We start from the raw sequence: 18,626 nt of genomic DNA on the forward strand, positions 1-18,626 counted from the left end.
ATTCTTATTTGTCTGTAGCATCTAAGCTGGTCTCTTATGGGATATTGTTCTTCTGATAAGATGATTGTTTCTGAAATACATATTTTGACTCTATCAGAGTTCTGTTAAAGCCTCTTAAAGTTTAATTTGGGTAAGATATCTAGTGATCTTAGCAAAATTTGGAAACAGTTTACAGCTTATAACAAGTGTTAAAGTATGTAAAACTGATATGCAAGTAGTGAAATAGATCCAAGGAGTACGTTACACAGTAAGATACATATCATGTGGCAATTCTTCTTTGAAAATTAACGTTCTTATAGTTGCTAGTTAGAAATTGTCTCTTTCTTAACTTGCCAGACCCAGAATTTGATCATTTGGAAATAATCAATTGCAAATGGAAGCTGTTTTCTACAATTTCAGAAAAAAAATCAATCTTTACATGTGAACATGATACAATGAAATGAATAATTTTTACCCTTACCAGTTTATTATATTTATTTGCAGTATTAAAGCAATATCTACCTTTATTCGAGACTTTAAATTGAAGATCTTTAATCACCTGTTTATTAGCTCTGAAGTGAAACAGCTTACTCCAGAGACTATATCCTAGTATGAAATCATTTCATAGTATCTTTAGCAGATTCAGTTAAACGGCGTCTGCAACACCTTACATACATAATCTTGCTGTTTACTTTAGAATAAAGTCCTTTAAATAAATATATTTCACGTGATTTCTGTTATCAACAACCCAACAACATTGGTTTTCCAATGCCAAACATAATGATGTTAGATCTTCAATAGTATATTATTGTGGTATATTTATATATCCGGTTATATTTAAAAAAGTATACCTTAACGGGTTTGATACATTTCAATACCCGGATATCAAATGTTGCAAACTATTGTTATCTATATTGTTTCAAAGTCTCATTAAAATAAAATGGGTGATGTATACCATTACTATCTTCCTTGCTGAATAGAACTAGACATAATGTATATCTAAGTTCTTATTTAATACAACAACCATAAAAGGGCCGATAATCATCCACACCACACCAAATTATAATTATATTTGCAAAGTGCATGCTATATTTAACAGACATAGGTTTATTTATAGATTTAATCACACATATGTTGTAGTATTCATATGAATAAAGAAATGATTTAAGTGTTATGGATTATAGTTGACCCCCTACAGTTACTTGTATTTATGTGTGGTGTTTTTTTAACGATAACGCACAAAATAAACGCATTTAATTTCTATGATATATAAAGCACTCTAAAACCGAATTGAAGAACACGAACCAGTAAAAAGTATGGTTTAAGATTCATTTGAATAATGCCAAAGCACATTTTCATTAATTATTCTCATAGTTTAACATGTGTATTACATAAGTGCTGTAAATCATATAAGTCGCGTTGTTGTGGTTGCTATCAAGAATAATTCCCCAATATTGGAAATCCAATACCAAACACAATGATTTGAGATCTTTATCAGCTTTTCATTAAAGTATCATTTATATAAAAAGCAAATAAAATAGAAAAACACTATGGTTTCAATACACGAACCTTACTTCTATGCAAACGTATGTTTTCTTTTATGGTTTTCAATTATGTATTTTTAAAATAATTATTGTATGTGGTCAATTATATTCTTTCATGTTAATCAAAATTAGCAATTGAAACCTACTATGTTGTCCTCAATTAATAAAACAAATATTACACAATACCGATAACCAAGTTTATTTTACATATCAAATAATTTATAATCTATAACAAGCATGCGCAGAAACATGTTATTTATAAAAGTTAAATAATATTTAGAATTTAGATTAGGCGTTTGTGATATACACTTAATCAGTACATATATTGAAGTCTAGATGGATTTCAGTTTTAAGTAACTAGTATACATCTTCAATTACGTATATCAAATAATGTGCTATACCAAGTGTCAATATATAAAAAAACACTATTGATTGGAGGAAATGTTGAAACGCTGATATATGTTCATTTATTACTAAAATTATTTATTGAAACATGTTTATGATATAATGACGTGCTCACATTTTTGTAGAGTATATATCATGTTGTTGACTATAAGAGATTTAGATGAACATGGATATTTTCATCTTAATAGCTTTGTAGTATCACGTATCGTGGACAGAAGTTCAAACAGGAAATGCATACAAAAATACAATCAAAATTTTTGTCTCGTTGTCAACATAATATGTATTTGATTAAAATTTTATTAACTTGTTAAGTTTTAAAGATGAATCTGTAGCTCGTAAGTAAAAAAAAAATACCTGCTAGTAGATATTCACACTGTGTTCAATATATGACCTTACAATGTTGGCAATCTGTTTCAACCGTTGTCTTTGTGGCTTATTACTCCGTCTGAGAATCCAAATCCTACTGTTTAATAAAATTGCTATCCTTTTTTATTTTCAGTTAAAACATACGGGGTTTGATTGCCAATGAGACAACCTTACACCAGCATCAACCTGATTAAAATGTCGCAACTATAGGTCATCGTAAGGCCTTTTAACAAGAACTAAGGGCATAGCCCCCTATTAGTTAAAACCATAATTAAAACATAAACATTATTACTGAGATACATTGTTTTATCTTTGTTGCATTTTGACTCGTTGAATTAAATGTTTCTATGATTGATGTTTAATAAAATATACCAAGAACGGGTTATTCTAGCGGGTGTTTAATCTCGCTAGAGGCAGCATGGTCTACGATTTTTTAACAGATTCATAAATTGCAAATCATTATTTTGGCAGAAACTCGTAAACAAAATATCTCATAAAAAAAAAAAAAAAAAAAAAAAAAAAAACCAACATCATGAGTACATTACATGCTGGAAGAAAAACCCAACATCATATTGCAACAAATTAAACTTGCATGAGTTAAACGCAATCAATCACACTAGTATTATATTCATATTTTCAAAACAAAGATCTTCATTCACCTGTTTATTAGCTCTGCAGTTGGACAGCGGACATACAGAAACGCCTTGTCTTCATATTCTTGCATAGTGAATACATATTTCTTTTATAGGATCACAAGAACCACCGACAATTCTTGCATAGTGCAATACAGAATACATTTAAAGGGTCACACGAACCACATACTTTTATATCAGATATATTACTGTCACGTATCACGTTAATGATCTTGCTAAAGACAAGACCAATCCCACAACATTGGTGTTCCAATGCCAAACATAATGAGTTCTGATCTTCGATAGTTATTTTATATAGTAGTCTATATATATATGCAAGTTTTTGTACATATCAAATGTATGGGTTTGATATATTTGAATACAACGAAAGCAAATATTGCAAACTACTGTTATCTATAGTTCTTCAAAGTCTCATTATAATAGTGTGTATTTTGTATATTTATTACTATCTTCCTTGTTGAATAGAAATAGAAAGAGTGTCTGTATTGGTCCTTATCTAATACAATGAATACACATTACCTTTAAAAGGACCGATAATCATCACCAAAGTTTATTATCTCAACAAAGTACAAGCTATATTTATCACATAAAAGGTTTATTTATAGTTTTTATCACACATATATCATAGTAATGATATAATAGAGGAGAATATATAAGTGTTTCGAATTATAAATGAACCCATACTATTACTTCTATATATGTATGGTGTTCGTCACAAATAATGCGTAAAAGGAACAATTCCGTTGCCAACTCATCTAAGGCAAAATATAAATTATCCTGTGTATAGCACACCAGTTAAAAGTAAAGTAAAAAAAATGTTATAATGCTAGACTATATTGCTTCTTTTAAAGAGACATATGTTTGTTCGATATCAATTGTATGTCAACATTAAAAAGTAATCAAATCTGTCAATGGGAATAAATTACAAAGGGGAAAACATTATGCTGTTTATCTAATATATTAAGGAAAATCACGTGTTGCACTGTAAAAGTTAGTTTTCAATCCCAAAGTGACTGAAGTGAGCCATCTATATCGTAACATATGTTATTGGCTCATTTTAAATCTTTGAAATTTATTTTACATAAAAATGTCATTTCTGTATTTGTTATCTCGATTACTGTACATATAGTTTAAGTTATATTTCAAAAGAAGATCTTCAACCACATGTTTGTTAGCTCTGAAGTCAGAAAGCTATATTTTAGTGACGTCATCAAATGCATTCCACATTCACATGATCAATTTTAGTGACAAGTAAGTTGACAACCATATTTGCAGTTAATACATCATTATTGTCCTAATACCTATCAGCTATTTTGTACCAACACAAAGTATTCATACAAAACAATACTGAAATAACCGACTAAATGATTATATAACTACTGTCGTAATACATACAAAAGTCATACATATATTTATATATATACACAACTCGTCTAAACATCTGAACCCAACCATGTTAGATCTGTAAATTTGCTTTCGCAATTTTTTTGTTCTTCCCTCGTCGGGATTTGAACCCATGCTACTGAGATATCGTGACACCAAATCGCCGTAGCCGTCCCGCTAGACCACACGACCACCTGGGCTTCATAAAAAGGAAGCTTTCGGTGGCCGGGTGTTACCTTTCCACGTCAGTTTTAAACTAGCGTCGTACTACAGTACGTGATATATAAGGCATGGAGATATTATTTTTACAGATCAGCTAAATTATCTATAGTAAAGGATCCTACAAATTAATGTAAGATACAGCCACAGAAAATAATAATATTTATAAGTACGTCTGAGCCAGTGACAACTCTACAACAGATTTATCCATTGGATCACCAGCAGTGATGGTGATACATGGCTGTGTACATTATGTATATACAACTCGTCTAAACATCAACCCAACAATGTTATATCTGTAAATTTGCTTTCGCTTTTGTTCTTCCCTCGCCGGGATTCGAACCCATGATACTGAGATATCGTGACACCAAATCGCCTGCACTGTAGCCGTCCCGCTAGACATATATATTTATACATAATTAAAACTGCCACAATCTGTATTTCAACCGACACCTCCTTTCTTGATTGATCAAGTCGAGCATAGCATCAATGCTAGACATAATGATTCAAGATTTCAATACCTTATGTGCAGTCCATAACATTTGTTTCTTATGAATCATTCAAGACGAAATGCCTATTCGTATGGTTTTTTACTTTACACAATGTGGTATAAAAGGACCGGCAATCATCAAAAAGTTTTATTTAGCTGAGCCAATGGTAAGCTACATTTAACCGATATAAACGTGAATGTATATTACATTATAACATTAATTGTTGAAATCCGGATATGGCAGTCAGCATGGTTAAAGAACATCAATTGTTCGACCTGTTAGTCAAATGCGTTTTGTTAACATATTCTTTTTCACTTTTTTGGTCTGTTGTTTGTACTGCATTGACACCCCTCTAAACCGAAATTTGTTTTGCATGCACAAGTATAAAAATTGCGGTTTTTATCCAACACAATCATAGGTCTGAAAGTTGTTTTCAATTTAGACTTGTTTATATTGTTTTGCTTGGGCTTGTGTTATAGTTTTCCTCCGGGTTATATAATCCGTTCATCCTATCTTGACTCTTTAAAATTCAAGGGTCTATCCTGAAATGAGGTAAATCATCTGGCCTTCCAAATACTGTTTTGATTACTAATATCACTGAAGAGACATCAATTGTCGAAATCCGGATATGGTGTATTAATATTTGCACCTCATGTTTGTCTTTCCGCAAGTTTATTGTTTTCTGTTTGGTTTTAAATCAATAATAAGATCCATTTTGTAGCATCTTGTGATAAATATATTTGACAATCGTCAATGGCAGTCAGCGGGGTTAAAGAACTAAAAATGTTCGACCTGTTAGTCAATAGTTAGCAAAGGTACCAGGATTATAATTTAGTACGTCAGACGCGCGTTTCGTCTACATCAGACTCATCAGTGACGCTCATATCAAAATATTTATAAAGCCAAACAAGAACAAAGTTGAAGAGCATTGAGGATCCGTTTTGATAAAATATACTTTTTCATTTTTTGTTCAATTAAGACTTGTATATAAAATGTATTTTATATATAAATATATAATTATTTATTTTGAACAGGTTATCTCATGACTAATATTCTTTACTTGGCGTTTCCATTATGCTATACATTAGTAACAATACTGAATGGTATTTAAAGATAAACTGATATAAATGCTTCTAATTATGATTTTCATCTTTTACTACTTATGTTCAAGCCTCGTCTCCATTATTATTTCATTTGCAATTATGTTATCTTGAAAACAACGTTTTTCTGTATGTTGTCCATACGACAGTACCAAAAGAAACATCAATATATGCATGATATGTCAAACTTTCGGATACTTGTTTACATAGTGTAATTTGTGTTACCCGATTAAATTGACATTTTATTATTTTCAAATATTTTCTTAAGTCGTAGTCTCTTATATTGCGGTACTTCCATCTCTAAACCAGTTTCAAATGATATTGAAGTTGTCGTTCGTTATCAAGAAATATTATTGAAAACGTGAAAACAAGGATTAAAAACGTTAACAATGAGTCGTTTAGTTGCTATTTCATCGATTCACACCAAACCTCCGTATAATAAAACGAAGATTTTCATTCACCTGTTTATTAGCTCTGAAGTTGGGCACGCCTACATCAGAGACATTGTTTAAACTTGTTTATATATATAACATATGCATCGTCTCTTCGAGTCGAAAATCTATGAATTAAATTGCTAAATAAACATCATCATATTTATTTTTACCTGTATATACCAATTGCCATGCGTGATTGTTGAAGAACAACCACATAACATTGGTGTCCCAATGCCAAACACAATGATTTATAATCTCCAATAGCTAATCATTGTAGGATTATTTAAATAAGGAAGTTTATCCAAAAATGAATGCACAAGTTTGATATATTTAAGTAAAGAGATATTATGTTATGCTCAATTTTTACTTCTTATATCAAATTTAGACTTTAGTCATATTTATCATTTGCAAACAAAGATATTGTTTCTCGTATTTATGAAAATCGAAGTATTAATTATTTTTGTCCTCGTTTGAAACAAAACAAATATTACACCACGAAAAGAACGATAATTATTCACAAATTACCTCGGAATTGTTGTCTATTTTTAAATGTCATCATATAATTGGTATCTAAAAATATTCTTGTACTATTAGTTACATAGTGTTCTAGTGACCTAATACGGTATATATGGGGTCAGTAAATTCCATATGGGATGAAAGAGAAGCTCGAATCCCCATATGGAATTTACTGACCCCATATATACTGTATTACGTCACTAGCACACTATGTAACGCATTTATCTTACCGACTATCTTAACATGTAAAATTTAGACTTGTGATCTATCAAAATGAGCAAGCCAGTCTTCAATACTGTTAGCATTAAGAATCTACTTACATTGATCCTACAAGAACAATAGCCAACGATAACAACTTGATAGGTTTTAATGTGTTTATGTCAATCCTAATGATCAATTTCTTCAAGTGTTGAAACCTTTAAGATTTTTTCTCAGTTCCGTTTTGTTTTTATTTCAATCTTAATCATCAATTTCTTCGTATGTTGAATATAAGATTTTTTCTCAGTTCCGTTTTGCTTTTATAAAGGGACGTAACACCACTACTAACCGTGTATGAAATAAGCCCCGCCTCCCTACTACATAATATGGAATATAAAGGGACTTAACTCCACTACTAACCGAATATGGAATAAGACCCGCCTCCCTACTAACCTAATATCAAATATACTCGTTCTTCACGCGGACGCTTTTAACCAATCAAATTCCTAGAAATGTATAGGTGGTAAGATAAAGTACACTGCCCTTATAATATGGGTTGATGTTTTTTTAAATGATGTATTTCTTTATTAACATTGTACCCACAAATATACTCTATATAGATACCATCTGCAGAAGACTCATCCGTGGCGATGCTGGAATCAACGAAGATACGAAAACGAAAAGCATTGCGGACCCAATTTATTAAATGTTTTGCATATTACAGCTAATTTAATCTGTCATGTCGGGAAACATCCTTAGTGTTTCGAAAAAGTAGTATCTAATAGTGTTAAATGCACAGTAAAACTGAACCGAAACGCACATCGTTAAATCATTTGTCTCAAGTCGACATGCTACTTTAAACTGTAGGTATATACAAACTTGTACGCTTTCTTACAAGATGCATGCGAAAATTGCATCATCAGTATGCCAAACCAATTGTCATTTAATGGAATTATGTAACATTTAACAGCTTTGATACTATTTATCCAGTTCAGCATTACCTATGCAGCATATGAGTCTGTCTACAGACTTTGCTGTTAAGTAATGCTCAAGGTAAACACATCTATAGAATAAAATCCTACTCCAAACTGATTCATTCATAGAACCAAACTTGCCCGACGTAACGTCCGATTTGAAAGGTATTGTGAATACTTTACTAAAGTAATGTATACAGATAAAAACCAAAAAGATTATTGCAAATAACACGATCAAAGTTAAAAATGAAGTGTAAGCAGTTATTGGTCACCATTCGGTTTTCAAAATGAGAAAAATCAATTCAAGTATCTGTAAATGCCCTGACAATACAATATTCACAGGCTTCTAACTTAGGGTAGTCTCTTGAATATATCAGCGAGTTAAACATAACATGTTTGTAGGCGCTTTACTCTCCCACAACCGTAGGCAGTGGGATCACAAAACATCATACAAAAATTTGAACAAATCAGTTGCAAATAGCTTAACTCATCAAATCTCTAAATATCACAACAACCACTCAAACATAAAATCAACAATCACAAGACATATTTAAGTATACTCGTAGGTTATGTACTAAACCAATTTCAACTCATAAGTAAATCATTTTCTCACAGATTACAATATAATAACTACACAACCAATGGAGCAAGTGTTTATATATCATATACAGTCTGAGTTCTCAGAACAGTATATATACGTTTTTTAAAATATGTTGTTTCAAAATGCTGTTTAATTTCTTGCACAGGCTAGAAAATTAATTAGAAAAGGGTTCACTGGTCTCTGTGTAGCGCACATTACTCGACTAAATTGTTCATGTACATATCATGATTATGTGATTTAAATGTATATATGTGATGTTTTGGTAAGTAAGGATTAGAGTCCATCGGGTGTTTTTAATTAAACAGTTTTTACCTATATATTAGTATGAGAGGTCACGCTAGCTATTAAACCAGGTTCAATCCAACATTTTCTACTTACGAAAATGACAATACCAAGTAAGAAATATGATAGTTGTTTCCGATTCGTTTGATGTGTCCGAGCTTTTGATTTTTTGCAATTTGATTTTGAACTTTCCGTTTATGAATTGTCTTTGGTGCTCAGTCTGTTTGTTCTTTTACTTTTTGCACATTCAAAAAGATGAACATTTTATTTTTTTTTAAGTTGTAATCTCTGTTCTACCTTTTTTTTTGCACTATAATTGGTCCTGCCTCTTCTGTTCATCTTGACTTATTTTTGCAAGTGTCTAATCCTGTCTTTTTTTTATAAAAACTTTTGTCCTGCCTATTTTTTTCCAATTTCATCTTAGCCCCCTTAAATATAAAGTATCTCCCTTACTCGACATGCTCGACTACAATAGTTTCCATGGTTAACATTTCGAAAAACTTCATGTATTGCGTATAAGTGGATTTAAAATATATTCGACACTTTCAAACGTGACTTTGCTACTGCAATATTTAAAACTACTAATGAACAATTTTACCAAATGAACATTATTACGTTACTTTTCTATCCCAAATTCAATTTAGTTTTGATGTAATATTTGTTATTCTCATCCGATTTTTTCTAATGCTTAGTTTGTTTCTGTGTGTATTACATTTTAATGTTGTGTCGTTGTTCTCCTCTTATATTTAATGCGTTTACCTCAGTTTTAGTTTGTAACCCGGAGTTGTTATTTCTATCGATTTATGAGTTTCGAACAGCGGCATACTATTGCCTTTATTTATGCATGTACTTTTGAGACATAAGGAGAACAGGTATATCGGTTAATTGAAAGGTATAAGAAATGATGTATGGGATGTTTTGGCAAGTATTGATTAGTGTACATCGAGCTAAGATATATAAAAACTGCATAAAACTGTGTTACTCGACATGCTCTACTACACTATCTTCCATGGTTTACATTACGAAAACAATCGTTAATGGCGTATAAGTGTATTTAAAAATAAATCTACACTTTCAAACGTGAATTTGTCCATGCAAGAATATGAACGACATATATGGAATTCTACCAAATGAACACCAATATAGATTATACATGTAACGTAAAGGGAACGGGTAAATCGGTTAATTGAAGTCTCATTTCAACGGATATGTGGGATGATTTTGGAAAGCAATAATAAATAAATGGTGTTGTTAATAGAACTGTTATTTCTTGTATATTTGAAAGTTATTTACATTCAACAGCAATGATATCAGAAAAGTGTGAAAAACGTGAATGATACTCGACATGCTATTGTAAACAAAATGAAAATCATCATTTATTACCTGAAAGATCCAGGGTTTTTAAAATATTTTCGACATCCACGAACGTGACATTGTCCGTGCAAGAATTAAAACAGTTTATGGGCAATTCTACAAAATACATATTATGAATTATACATATGACATAAAAGGAAGGCGGTTAATTGAAATGACATTTGAATGGATATGTGGAATGTTTTGGTAAGCACCTGATAAAAGTACAATTTTAAATTTGACAGACCCGTTACACCTGCTGTATGACATTTTTCACTTAAAGTGTGAATTGGGCTGAAACTTGAGTCAACATCCAAATCCTACTTACTTGCTTAACCTTCCAGGATAAATTATCATGATCAAATAAAAATCTTCTATTCTTAACATAACAATAATAGAATTATCTGTATTTCACAGTCAGATGTCAATCGTTAAAAATGTTGAGTACAGTTTTGATCCAACGTTGAATTTTGAAGAAAAAAATACAAACACGTTGTGTTTCACCAAATGAGTTCCACATTTCTATTCTTTGCATAAATATACCCATCTTTTCAAAGGGTAAGCACGGGTAGATTTTGATGGGCAAACAATGGGAATATCATCTCCACATAAATATGCTCTGTATTTTGGAATCAATTCTTTTATATAGTTATCTTTTAATCAATCTTTTTGAATTAAGAAAAAAACATGTGTTGCGTATTTTCATTAAAATAAAAAAAAAAGAAAAACATCGGTTATTTTGGCATAAAAAAAGATACAAATAATTTTCATACATAATCAAACATATCGAACCAACTATAACTGATAAAAAGCAAAGTTCATGGACTCGTTCAAGCTAATGTTTAGATTTGACAAAAATGAATATTTCCCCAATAAGTCATAGTAAGACGTCGCCACATTCAATCAAATTTGCTAGAAGGATTTCAAACTTTATTCTTCAATATGTTGACTAAGATTTAATACATGGTTATTATACTTTTTTGGGTAACATTCTTATGTTCAACGAGGTTCCCTGCTAGCGGCGGACTGCTGTTGGCGGCCATCTTGGATAATGAAAAAGCACCTCATATAGAGCATTCATACTATGTTTGGTTTCATTCCGTTCAGTGATCCTCTAAAAGAAGACATTTGTATGTATTTTCCATAGGGTCCTATGTAAAACAAAGTCCCCTGATGCCAGTCATCTGGGATGAAGGTTCGACTTCAAAGTAACAACACATGGTCAACACCTAACGAGGAACATTCATGCCATGTTTGGTTTCATTCTATTCGGTGGTTCACTAGGAGAAGTTTAAAATGTGAACAGTTATCGATGAGACGGATGATGACGAACGACGGTCATCCAATAAAGTAACCGGCCCACTCAAACTCATATGTAATTGGGTAGAGTGATGCTGTTATTTAAAAAAAAAGTGTTGCGATAACAATCAAAGTTCAAGGTAAAGGACCTGCAAATGCACTTTGAATCTGACTTAGATTTCCTACTAATAGATTAAGGAAATCATGAGCATTCTCTACGTATACATGACTATATGACTGAAGCTGTATGTGTTCCACAAATAACTCAATTATGTCAACATATAAAAGGCTAACCCCTAATTGCATGTGACTGAACTACCCTGACTCAAAAGGAAAAAAATAATATTGAGGACATTTGTGATGAAAATGGATCTTGTAAAAAAAAACGTTGGAATAAGAAACAAAATAATCACAACAAAATCTTTGGATGGTGAAATGACTTGAATCACATGTGTTTGAACTATTAATATATTCAGTTAAAGTACATGTTGCAGTTAATTAAAAACATATTGAGTGTTATTGGGATTATAATTGCCCATATTCGAAGTTTATCCTGTCATATTTAAGTTTAGATTTCTTATCAAACATATTGAACCATAAGCTTCTAAAACTAGTTTCAAAGTGTTTAGTATATGTGTTAACTATGTAGACTTCATTTAGCTTTACATTTGAATTTTGATATGTCTAATTGAATGTAAATGTCTTCAGGTCAAAAAGTCTTGGAAAATGCTCGAAATAACATATATTATACTTGCATGACAATAAGCAGTTGTGTCTTTTTAAGATTAGAGGTGTTATTGAAGGTCTAGAAAATTTTAATCTACCCTATGTGTTCACCTTTTGTTTTATTTATTTAAATATTGCATCATGAAGTAAAATAAGGTTTTTTTTCTTTAAATTGAGTTACAATTATTGAACATGTCACCACTGCTCCTTCTGCGGTTTTTTGTCTAAATATTGAACATATATCAATGCATATATATCTTTGTAAATAGTTAAAAAGAAATGAACTAAACTGTTAAACCTTTGACCAGTACTGCAGGTAAAAGAGAAGATCAGACGAGTCTTCAAATGTCGTTTTCAGCTACATCCTTATATTTTGTCGCTTAGGCCCGTATCTAATATTGTCTGTTGACTCTTAACGTAATAGTCTAGGAATGTCTGATTTCCAACAGAAGATCGGTGTTTCCCCATGACACCAGTATAAACTTTCCGTCAGGAAATAACACAGTAGAGCTGAAAGAGGGGATTAACATTAATCAATCAATCATAATGGTGACATTATGATACCCTCTACCGATATATATTATCTCTGCAAGTCATATATAAATACACAAAGACAAAATTTGATAAACATCGTATCAGAAAATGTCTTCTATTTATTAAGACTGATATTATAAAAAAAGTTAATTTTATTTTATCCGAACTGATGTCAATCCCTACAGTTATCATTATATAACAACCACGTAGTATCAATTTAAGTTTTTTTAATTAAAACCTTATCTTAAAATTTAAAAGTACGGTTTCTCTTAGTACTTACAAGAAGTAAAAAAGGCTGAGAACACAAACAACAGTAAACAAAAACACAATATAGAAAACTAACGTCTGAACAACACGATCCGCACCAAAACATTGGGTTGATCCTGTGTGCTCTGGAAGGGAAGGTATATTTTGCTTCAAATGTGGCACCCTTATGCTGCTCATTTTAGAACAAAGCTTAATTTTGGAGATGACATTGTGATGCAAAGGAGTAGAATACGAACTTTCAAAATAAGAGTAAGTCAGAATGAATAAAGGTCAATAAAGAAACTACTGCATTTAGAAATAAATGGATAATTAAAAGATCATGCTGTTCCAATTGCATTAAGACGTTGCTATAAATATGTGACATGTGGTGTTATGTTGTGTGTTTGCGTCAAGTAATAGTTGGTCAAGTAATATGTCTTGACCCAGAGGCCCATCAAGCTTGACATTTAATGTTACTTCATTAAAAAATAATTGCTATACATGTGCTTCATATTAATTTCTAATGACGAAGTAATTAAATCAGACATACATTTTGTAATACCTCTTATTGACACCTACATATGTGCTAAACATCGACTGCAAAAACATTAATATTTCAATAAAATAAACTATTGAGCTTCAACATTTTGACGACTGTTATCAAAAGCTTATTATACAGATGCCATCAAAAATTGCTGGTGGTTTATGTAGATAAAATTGGACGCTGTTATAAAAATTATTAAACAAAATAATAATATATGCTTGTATTATACATTTTGTTGTTGGCATTTCTTTGGGTAGATGAATATCATTGTAGCATAATTGTCATAGACCAGTTTCATGAGATTCAAGTCAGATAGCTGAATCTTCTGCAATGTGTTCAAACAGGCCAACATTTTAAGATTATGTATAAAAAGTCGTTTACAAGTTTGAAACTAACTGACACGAAAATAAGATCCTGGACCAGTACAGCTAAGATTTTTTTGGCCTAGAGAAGCATGTTTCCCTTCCTGTTTTTTTGTATAATGAGTTGATAAATGTTCCTATTTTGTTATTTACATGTAGTATAATATACACTGCTTCATACGGTTTTAAAGATTCGTAGTATATAAAAATCTAACTCACTGGCTTTCAAAACTAGACATATGAAAGCATTGTCAATGCAACAACTAACCACCAGAGAGCAAGTGACGTGAATGGCAGGAATATATCAAGGCCTGCAACATTAAGCCAAACTAATATTGTTTTGAAAGCTATAAAGGCCACTACCACGAGACTCGACAAATTTAAAAAAAAAATCAAATATACCAGGCACATACATGTATATTGGTTCACAAGAATCACCAGCTACACTAGAAACAAAACAGTTAAAATGACGATTTGTGCAAGCTGTTAACAATCATTTAAAAGGGAAATTTGTGAGAAATTGATTTTTTTTTACAAATAAGGCTTTAACAATTTCTAACGCGGTGCAAACAAGCCTGAGGATATTGTTTCATTCAACGTGTTTGTAAACTGTAAATGAAACAATATAATATCAATGATATATCGGTTTAAAAAAACAGACTAAAGATAGCACGTTTCCAAATTATTACATCAGGTTGGCGTTTCGCCTGACTGTGTGTGAGAAACATCAGTGTCGAACGTCATATCGAATATAAAGTTTTAGTATGTTTAAACCCGAATAATCGACCGAAAAAGCACATTGACCGACTCAAATAGTTGCCTTCACTTGTACCAAGTCAGGGATATGACAGTTGTTATCCATTCGTTGGATGTATTTGAGATTTTGATTTTGCAATTTGTTTACAGACTTTTCTTTTGGAAATTTCCTCAGAGTTCAGTTGTTTGGGTTTTTTTTAAAACTTATTTCGGGTTTCAAAGTCAAGAGTATTCATAAATCTAGAAAAAGTTCTGATGTTTTCAAAACTGATTATATTTGGTAAGTTAACAAATTTATTTATTGCAACTCTTCATTACATTGTAAGTATTTACAAAGGTAATGTTTGGGTTAATTGTTACAATTGTAATAAAATATAAAGACAGCTGAAAAGATAGTCCGTATTTGGTAAAACTTTTTGAAGTTTTCGGCTTTGACGATTTTCAAATAATTATTTTGATTAGCCCCTCTAAACCTTTTGATACGAGCGTCATTGCTGACTCTTGTGAAAAAGGAAAGTGCGTCTGTAGCACAAGATTATAATGAGAGACTGAACAATTTAATGAATGTTTTTATGATAACCTCATATTGAACGATTCAGTTTCATTGTAATCTTTTAAGCTTGAATATTTCTGCTTTTAGGGTTATCTGTATCATTAAATTTCAAACTGATTATTAACACGTTTTCTTTTTATGTCTTTGATTTAATTCAAAATATCCAAATTGATGGCCTTAGATGACAAAGTCAAAATTATGATACCAACGGAAAGATTTTTTTTTTATAGAATGACGCACTCTTTACCAAAATCAAATGTCAACAAATGTCATCATGGCAGCCGACCATTACATATTTGAAAAATATCATCATTGTAGTCGAACATTAAATATTTGATAAATTGCTGCGAATTAAATACATAAATGTTCATTTTTAAATAATTAAATGCACCAAAAACCCCTAAAATATGGCCAGTATTTTCCCGAATATGGAAAATTTCAACCTATTATAAAAATTATAAAAAGGTTAACGATTTCCTTGTTTCTTATCTGAAATAGAAAAAAACAAAAAACAGACGATGCACAAACTTCAAAGTAAAAAAGTGTAACAAATAAGGAAAACACAACATAGTTGCTTTCTATCGCTTTTTTTTTTTGGTTTTGTCAGATATATATGATTATGAACTTATGATAATGGATATTTCGTAAGTATGATACTTTTCCCCCAACTTTACCTTAAGGCATTTTCTCTTCTTTTTATAGAGAATGATATTCGTATCTGCATTCCCTTTAACTAACTAGAGACATACTATTTTGATAGTTCGTCGGGAAAAACTTAAATCGATTTACCATATCATGGAACCTGAATTTTTATACCCCTTGGAAGATCACGTCCAGCAGAGATCATTATCGGCATAGTGGTTGTAATAAATAGTTATTTTGGCCTTGAATACAGGTATAATTATAAAAAAAAATGGATTTTTTTTAAACACATTTAAAGGGGCATAAGCTGTCGAATGAATGTTCACCGATTTGACTCAAATACTTACATTCACCATATAGAATAAAAAAAGGTATAAAAAGTACAATTCACGATACTTAGACTTGATAGTACCATACAGCGGGTTATTTTTGCAGGTGTAAAATATCGCGATTTTCATTAGTATACGAAATATTTTGGCGGTTATTTTTTCGACGGATTCAAAACTTTTATCAATACCTTTGCATGTACACTGTTAAATTAGCGGAATTTACTTTCGCGAAAATAAGCTAAAATGTACATCCCATGAAAATAACCCGATATACTGTATGTGTCACATTTTTTATTGTATTTTAGGCTAAACGTCATATAATTGATCATTTAGGTGACACCCGAAGACTACCGATGATTGTATAGTCCGATCTAAATATGAATATATTGCGAACTCATGCAGTTGTATTTTTCTAGGTCTTTCAATGTCATATTCTAATATGACGACCTATTATCGTCATCGAGTATACTCGCAATATATCTACTTTTAGCATAAGCGCATAAGTACACAAAAGCGTTTTTTTCGCGTTACGACCAACTTAGTTATACTATCAGATATTCTCAAAGTTCGACATCAAAACCCCAAGTTTGCATAGGCTTAGGTTCTGATACAATATATTTCTTTCTATTCTACATCAAAATAAAAAAATCAGTCCATTTCAATTTATTTTTTATGGTAAAATTTCTTAAGAGGAAAATTCCGCGAAATGATATTATTGTCTTGGTATGGCAACGAAACAAGGTGACGTCACAAGTATGTTTCCGTAAATAAAAAAATCAAATGTAAATAGCGGGTTTTTTCAAGCTTCATGTACGCCTCAGAACGAATAGAAATGCTTTGGAAGATAATATAAAAAAGCGATTTAAAAGATAATCATTGAATTGTATAATATACATGTATTTACCGTGCCTGATGGAACTATGGAGATTTGTTCACCCCAAAAAAAAATCATATTTCACGAAACCAAGGGAAATGAATGTTTTACTCCACTGCCTTTACTTTTTTGCTTCTGAAAATAAAATTTACATAATTGTTTTCTTATCTGTTTTGTTTTAAAACTAAACACAACACAAAAATGATAACCAGTACCGATTTAAAGTTAATTATTATTTTTTTCTTTTCTATTTGTTAAGATTTGAAATATTTTTTTAAAACAAACCTTATCAAAATGTTTTATTTAAACAGTAACCGCGGTTAACGTCGCACAAGGCAATCCCGACGTTCAGAGGGGAATATGAAGATTTGTTCGACGTCACGTGGGATAGTTTCAACCAATCAAATGTTGATTTCGCTATCAAATCACCATGCAGTGGAATAATATTACTTATATTATCGAAATTGAGTAAAACAAAACAGACAAAACAGTATCGTTTGTATAGGGCTTCCACGGTTACAAAATTACCGAACTTGTCCTATTAGAATCGAAATAATTCATGGCAGCCGTAGATTTGTTTTCATTTAACCATGGGTTAGGCATTTATATTCGTATTTTACCCCTCGTTAACGCTCAGGGTAAAATAATCGAATATAAATACCCATCCCATTGTGAAATTAAAACAAATATACAGCACCCAATTATTATTATTTAATTACTATTAAAAAAAATATGTTAATAATCATGTAATTGATTTGTACATTTGAAATGATTGTACACATATACTGGGTGCACATAGTTGACGGCAACTGTAAAATGCGCTTTTAAAAGTAGCTTAATGCAAGTGTGATCAGCATATATTTCAAACAAAAAGTTTTTTTGTTGGTGATAAAATGATAAAAGCTAACCATTAAATCCACATTTATTAATCAAGGTGATCAAAATTAAATCTATAAAGTATGAAACGAACAGGGAGAAAACGGCAAAAACATGTGAATCTTGTAACATGAAGTGAGCATAAAATATAGTTTTTGACCTGAAATTTGTACAAATTCAACTTATTTTCGTGCATTTTCGTACAAGAGAATGTTTAGATTCGGACTATGAAATCATAAGAACTTACCTAAAAAAAAAGAAATTGGCCATGGTGGATGAGTTTGGAATGTAGTTCGTTATGTGTAAGAAGTATAGATTTGGAAGGAATAATATTAGAAAATGGAAGAAACGATAAAAAAGAATTTGTTCTTGCTTTTTTCATATATC

The sequence above is a fragment of the Mytilus galloprovincialis genome, chromosome 11, assembly GCF_965363235.1.
Source record: "Mytilus galloprovincialis chromosome 11, xbMytGall1.hap1.1, whole genome shotgun sequence".
NCBI classification, from domain to species: domain Eukaryota; kingdom Metazoa; phylum Mollusca; class Bivalvia; order Mytilida; family Mytilidae; genus Mytilus; species Mytilus galloprovincialis.